The following is a 7,496-nucleotide window of genomic DNA, read 5'->3' as shown; positions in this document are numbered from 1 at the left end:
ATTGCTCTCGGAGGATGTGTTGGTACCATTCTTTATTCATGGCTGTGTTCTTAGGCAAAATTGTGAGTGAGCCCACTCCCTTGGCTGAGAAGCAACCCCACACATGAATGGTCTCAGGATGCTTTACTGTTGGCATGACACAGAACTGATGGTAGCGCTCACCTTGTCTTCTCCGGACAAGGTGTTTTCCGGATGCCCCAAACAATCGGAAAGGGGATTCAGCAGAGAAAATGACTTTACCCCAGTCCTCAGCAGTCCTATCCCTGTACCTTTTGCAGAATATCAGTCTGTCCGTGATGTTTTTCCTGGAGATAAGTGGCTTCTTTGCTGCCCTTCTTGACACCAGGCCATCCTCCAAAAGTCTTCACCTCACTGTGCGTGCAGATGCACTCACATCTGCCTGCTGCCATTCCTGAGCAAGCTCTGCACTGGTGGTGCCCCGATCCCGCAGCTGAATCAACTTTAGGAGACAGTCCTGGCGCTTGCTGGACTTTCTTGGGCGCCCTGACGCCTTCTTCACAACAATTGAACCTCTCCTTGAAGTTCTTGATGATCCGATAAATGGTTGATTTAGGTGCAATCTTACTAGCAGCAATATCCTTGCCTGTGAAGCCCTTTTTGTGCAAAGCAATGATGACGGCACGTGTTTCCTTGCAGGTAACCATGGTTAACAGAGGAAGAACAATGATTTCAAGCACCACCCTCCTTTTAAAGCTTCCAGTCTGTTATTCTAACTCAATCAGCAAGACAGAGTGATCTCCAGCCTTGTCCTCGTCAACACTCTCACCTGTGTTAACGAGAGAATCACTGACATGATGGCAGCTGGTCCTTTTGTGGCAGGGCCGAAATGCAGTGGAAATGTTTTTTGGGGATTAAGTTCATTTTCATGGCAAAGAGGGACTTTGCAATTAATTGCAATTCATCTGATCACTCTTCATGACATTCTGGAGTATATGCAAATTGCCAGCATCAAAACTGAGGCAGCAGACTTTGTGGAAATTAGTATTTGTGTCATTTTCAAAACTTTTGACCACGACTGTAGAGCCGCAAACCACATTTCCCCATGGGGATAATACATTCATTATCTTATTTTATTGTACTGGACAGTTAACTTCTCATTCCACTACAACATGTAACGTAAACTAGTGCCAATACCGTGTAGTCACATATTCTATGACATGATAATCACCTCAATGATAATTATTTGATGTGAATGATCTTTTAATAATAATAGCTATCATTTTGACTGTACATAGCAATTGAGTAAAATACGAATGACTATTTTTGGGGGGGGGGGTTATTGAATTTGTATCAATAAATATATTTATAATTATTAGATTGTAATTGATTGATTATCTCTGTATTCATTTTACATTTTTAGTCTTTTAGCAGACACTCTTATCCAGAGCGACTTACAGTTAGTGAGTGCATACATTATTATTTTTTCATACTGGCCCCCCGTGGGAATCGAACCCACAACCCTGGCGTTGCAAACGCCATGCTCTACCAATTGAGCTACATCCCTGCCGGCCATTCCCTCCCCTACCCTGGGCCAATTGTGCGCCGCCCCATGGGTCTCCCATTCGCGGCCGGCTACGACAGAGCCTGGATTCGAACCAGGATCTCTAGTGGCACAGCTAGCACTGCGATGCAGTGCCTTAGACCACTGTGCCAGAATACAGTCATGTAACCAGAATTTCCTTTCTTTTCATAACTGAAATAAAGAAGATGTTAAACCTAGCAATCATTGATCAGAATTGTCAGGGTTGATCTCTATAGTGAAACACCTATTTCATTTCTGGTAGTCTAACACAATCAACATGTAATGGAGTGTAAACACAAACACTGTTTTACACACCAATTACACTACATTAGTGTTCATGGGACTCCAATATAATCACAACTTGTTGATGATAAGACAGGTAGCATTGTAGCTCCTCACTTCACTTTAACAAGGCACAGAGTAGGGTTGTCTCTCTCATTGATGCTTCTCATCCATAGTCCTTCAATGGCAATTTAGCCAATCACTTCAGAATAGACTTATCTAAAACTGACAATACTCTGATAATAAGCAATGCAAGGAAACTCAGGTTGTTCTACTGTGTTTCTACAGACAGTGACATATAACATATCATATTCTCACTGTGTGCACTGTGCAGAGTCATTGTTTTGGCTACCATTATGATCACTGAATAGCCTACTAGTCCGGTAACGTCAGTCAGATGTGTGTTATTTCTGAGAATAGCTTTTTTTAAATTAGATATTATTGCGCAGACTATAGAAAATGTATGTCCTCTGCTTTGGTGTCTATCATCTTAAACTCTGTGTAACGGCAAAATGAGAGAAATCTACTAATTTATGAACTTTTGAATTAAGGTATAATTTGTGTATCTAATGTGTATATGGTGCAATTGCCAATGTTATCCTGTATGTAGTATGGATGAGTTCAACACCTAAAATGCAAGACGTCCTGTATTACCTGAATGAGTACTAACACTGGGGTATTTCTCTCTTTTTCTATTGATCATATTGATGACCACTACAAACCTGATCACATCACTGTGAAGGAGAGAAGGTTCTCACTGTCCCTATGTACCATATTGATTTCAATAAGTTTGAATTTATTGGCTAGATGTCTTTAATTGGCTGGTTAAAACATCCATTGCCATTCCCCTGGTCATGGGTAAGGTTTCTAGGATAAAATAAAGGTATTTCAGAATATTGAGACATAGAGACTAACGCGAGCTGTTGGACTCACCGTCGACCTAAGAGGTGTGTTGGTATTTGGAGGAGCTGTAATGGATGGATGGAAGCATGGATGGATGGATGGATGGATGGATGGGTGGATAGGTGGGTGGATGGATGGATGGATGGGTGGATAGGTGGGTGGATGGATGGATGGATGGGTGAGTGAAAGGAGGCATGTGATGTTACTGTTGCGTTGTGTTCACTTGTCTTGTCCTGTGTGTCTTTGGTTCCTCTTGTCCCCTTACTGTATTGTCACACGATTTGTTCCAAGTATGTTGAAGTACTACTGTATATTCTGGTTACATGACTGTATTCTTTCTGTGAAAGATCCATATGAACAAAGAGCTTGTTGCCTTACATCTTGGCTGTCTGTCCTCTTTAATTTGTTTCTGAGATGTACAGAATATATTATTCTATCACTGTGTCATGTTATATAGATACACAATCTGGTTTTAAAATAACTATGTTGAAAATAAGAATATCAATAAATGCTAAGATGATTGTTTATGGATGTGCATGTGTCTCATCTCTCCCTGTAGTGAACATGTCATGATGTGAAACCAGAGAAAGAGAGAGCATGTGTAGTGTTTCCTGAGTTTTAGAGTTTTTCCTGACCACATGACTAAAAAGTAACAGGACCATGACTCCACTCTGCAGAGCAGAACTAATGCCCATACTGCCCATGTATACCATGGTAACAGAACTAACACCCATACCGCCCATGTATACCATGGTATTGCTCACCTTCTCATATAAAGCCCATAAAGGTAATCAGCTCACTGACAGATCTAATACTCACAGTGATCATATCTAACACATTTTTCTTACAACAACACTGATTCAATTAATTAAACCACTAAAGCTCAGTCAGATATTTAGGCTACTAGTCTCTCTAGACAGACAGGTTGCCTCCCACAATGTACCAATGTTCCTGCTTTGCCTACTGCTTCTGGAATTTCGAGACTAGGGGATAATCTCTATTGCATACTCCTTGTGTCCTCTCTCCTCCTTAAAACCCATTGGAGGAAAAGGTCAGAGGGGAGGGACCTCTGGCTTTCTCATCCAATGTGTTTTGAGAAAAAGGCGAGGAGAGAGGACGCGAGGAGTATGCAATTGAGATTCTCCCAATATATTTACCTGTATAGGTTGGATGGGAGGTGCTACAGTTGTTCACCTTCCCTTACTCTTTTACTTATCTAGAACGTCTGTGCGTGAGAGAAGGTATGTAAACTATTCTTTATCTTTAGAGTTGTTTCATATTTTTTGGGAATCAGTACGAGATTATTTACAGACAATAATGTTTATCATAAAAAAATCGAATATATTTTAGACAATGAATTGAAGGCATTAGTCCTTAGTCCCATATGTGACAACTATAATATTTTTACTCTGTGTAGGACAGTCTCTCCCATAGTTCATATTTCCTTGCTATGAAAATGTTTCCATCGACTTTAAATTACTAATTCTCCTGTTAAGTGTTTGATTTTTGATGAGAATAGAAATTAAGAATATAGCTGCGAGCAGCAATGAACAGGGTTCACAAGATGACAGAAAGGACAGAAGATCAGTTGGATAACAAAGCAAGCACAATCATGTAGGATCTATCTTCCTTTATGGGCAATCATGAGTCTAAATATAACATCTGGAGTGAGTCTGACTTATGGTTCATGAGAAGATGATTGCAGATTGATTGAGCATTAGCGTTACATATGAAAAGAATGAGTTGTTAATCATTTCCTTGTTTTTTGAGATAGCAATACTAAATTCAGTGTGGTTCATCTTAGCGACGTCCATGATAGTGATGACAAGTTTCAAGTTGATAGGCCACTGTGGAGTGGATTTACAGTGGTTTAATGGACACGTAAGATCAGATTTTTGATTTGTCAATAACTCCGACATCTTTTGACCAATCCCTTAGCTTTTTTTCCTGCTAGGTTTAGTACCATGGGCCTACTTTTCCAAATTGGTGTTATTTAGACTTATGGCTCATGAGAAGTTTTTCAAAGGTTTTTCAAAATATCCAAGATTTGGACTCGAAACGATAGCTGCTCCTCATTTGTTAATCTGCTTGACCATCTGTGTAAATGAAGCTATGTTAACTTTTGATTTTGTTGGTTAGTTTTGCTAAATTTCTGGGAACTAAACTAATAACCTTATTAGACCCACTGATTATATTGGGCCCCTTAAGTCTTGTTCCATTAAGTTCCAGTCTGTAAGACAGCCAGGTGGCACCATTTCCACGTCAGCTATAGACTCCATACAGCACCCTGCCTTGTGTCATATACAGGCTATGCCTTCTTCTCTGTCATGTACTGACAGGTGACAGGTCAAATCTGTAGGCTCTCTTCCTGTATGATAAACCACTGTGTCCTCATGATGATGTCCTGGACTCCCATGTTATCAGAAAGGTGTTTTTGACACGAAAAAATAAATTAGTTTCTACCCAATATGTCATATACAGTAGGGGGCAGGATTGAATGACCGTTCCAGGCTGGAGGGAGGACGAAGAAGAGACGGAGCACGCAACAAAATGGCTGCCAGTGGATTAAACACACAGTCAAGTAATATCTACAAATTAAATCTAAATCATTTTTACTCTGTACTCAATATAATCCTAAATATAAAACTGTTTTAATCCATCTACTGCATGTGTGAAAGAATGATGACGTATATTAAAAACCAAATACTAATTTAATAATCATTTTATCAAAACAAACAGATTTATAATGCACTTGCTAGAGTGAGACAGAAACGTCTCAGATAAAGTTGTCAGGCAGCCGAGGAATGTAAGATGTAGCCGAACTACGCCACCTAGGTGTATTATGAGCCCTAGGAACTCAGAATGATACAATACTAAGACAACAAGTTATTTTGTTGGGAGGGAGAGCAGTGTAGCAGATGTCTAGAAGTAGGCAGAGACTGGAGTAGAATGAACACATTTTTATGTTTGGTCCTTAAACAATGTGTCCACAGAAAAGTCTTCAGCCAAAAAGTGCTAAAATTATCTTGATTCCCAGTGTTCATTTTCGGAGGTTGTTTTCATTTCAGCGCATCTAATTTGTAAACATTTCAACTGATTACTTTTTTCAATCCCACAGAAAATGAACACCCATTAAAATAAAGTTCCCCTTCTTCTCTTTCGTTTGATATAAGTGTCGAGAAGATACTGTAATGACCCAGCTGGGTCATAAAGTAAAAGAGAGACGGGCACCAGGTGTACAGGCAGAACACAGGTTTATTCCTGAATGGGCTATTGTTCAGGCCACAGCCCACGCCGCTAAACCTCGAACATACACAAATATAACATGTCAAATCAAGGGTCCCGAACAGAAGAGAGAGAGATGAGACCGTAACCCCTATTTAAGCATTCCAAAACCCCACGGGATTACCCATCATACTCCCCCAACCTTTCCATCTGTCCTGGCATATTTAACCCCTGCTAGCACCCATGAGAACGATAACACACCCATGAACACAGAACACAATACAGGGTCGTTACATAGCCCCCCCTTTCTAAACCCTAGCCCCTAGGGTTACAAAACAAAATCCTTAAAACGACCCGGAGGTCGCATCAGTCTCTTGTGCCTCCCCTTGACTCTCACTGGTGGACCCCCAGAACACTCATCTGCCCCAATGTCATTTCCAGCGCCCTCCGAAGAGGCAGCCCCCGTCCCAGGCTCAGCTTGCACTAGAGTCTCCTCGCCAGACTGTCCCCATGTGCTCACATCAGAGTCCTCACTTCCATTCCCTACCGTTTTCCTCCCTCTGTAGGGCGCCAATCGGTCCCAGTGGACCACCACCTTCCTGCTCCGTGGGGGAACCTCCACCCGGTACGTCACCTCCCCCACTCTCTCTATCACCAGGCACGGCCCCACCCAGGCACTGTCCAGCTTTGGGCACCGCCCCTTCTTGCGCGTGGGGTTGTGAAGCCACACGCGTTCTCCCGCTCCAAAGTGCCTCCCCCTAGCGCGTGAGTCATAGTGGCGCTTTTGGCGCATCCCTGCGTTCTCGAGTTGCTCTCTTGCGAAGGTGTGAGCCGCTTCTAACCGGTTCTGCAGACGACGAACATAGTTCGGGCCAGGCAAAACCCTGTCGTCGTTATCAGGAGGGTGGCCAAACGTCAGTTCGGCTGGGGTGCGCAACTCACGACCTAACATTAGTAGCGCTGGGGAGCACGCAGTCGATTCTTGAACAGCCGACCTACATGCCATAAGAATAAACGGTAAGTGGGTGTCCCAATCTCTCTGGTGTTTTGAGGTAACGATAGCCAGCTGTTGTGCTAATGTTCTGTTAAATCTTTCCACCAGCCCATCACTCTGGGGGTGAAGCGGAGTAGTGCGCGTCTTCTCCGTGCCTAACCGTCTACACAACTCTGAGAACACCCGTGACTCAAAGTTTCTCCCCTGGTCGCTGTGTATAGACTGTGGCACCCCAAACCGACTGATTATTCCCCCTACCAATGCATCAGCTACTGTTTCTGCCTCCTGGTCTGGGAGAGCGTAAGCCTCTGGCCACTTGGTGAAGTAGTCCATATCAGTTAGAATCCACCTGTTACCGCTGTCTGTGGTTGGAAACGGTCCAACTATGTCTACCCCCAGTCTCTCCATGGGCTCCCCTACTGGGAATTGTTGTAGGAGGGCGTGTGACTGACCTGGAGGTCCTTTCTTAGCAGCACACTCATCGCACTGCCTGCAAAAGTCCTCCACATCCCTCCTGTGCCTGGCCCAATAGAAGCCTTTACGTACGCG

Source organism: Coregonus clupeaformis, unplaced genomic scaffold (assembly GCF_020615455.1).
Source record: "Coregonus clupeaformis isolate EN_2021a unplaced genomic scaffold, ASM2061545v1 scaf0137, whole genome shotgun sequence".
Lineage (NCBI taxonomy): Eukaryota > Metazoa > Chordata > Actinopteri > Salmoniformes > Salmonidae > Coregonus > Coregonus clupeaformis.
The sequence above is the reverse complement of the archived record's forward strand: the minus strand, read 5'-3'. Positions refer to the sequence as shown.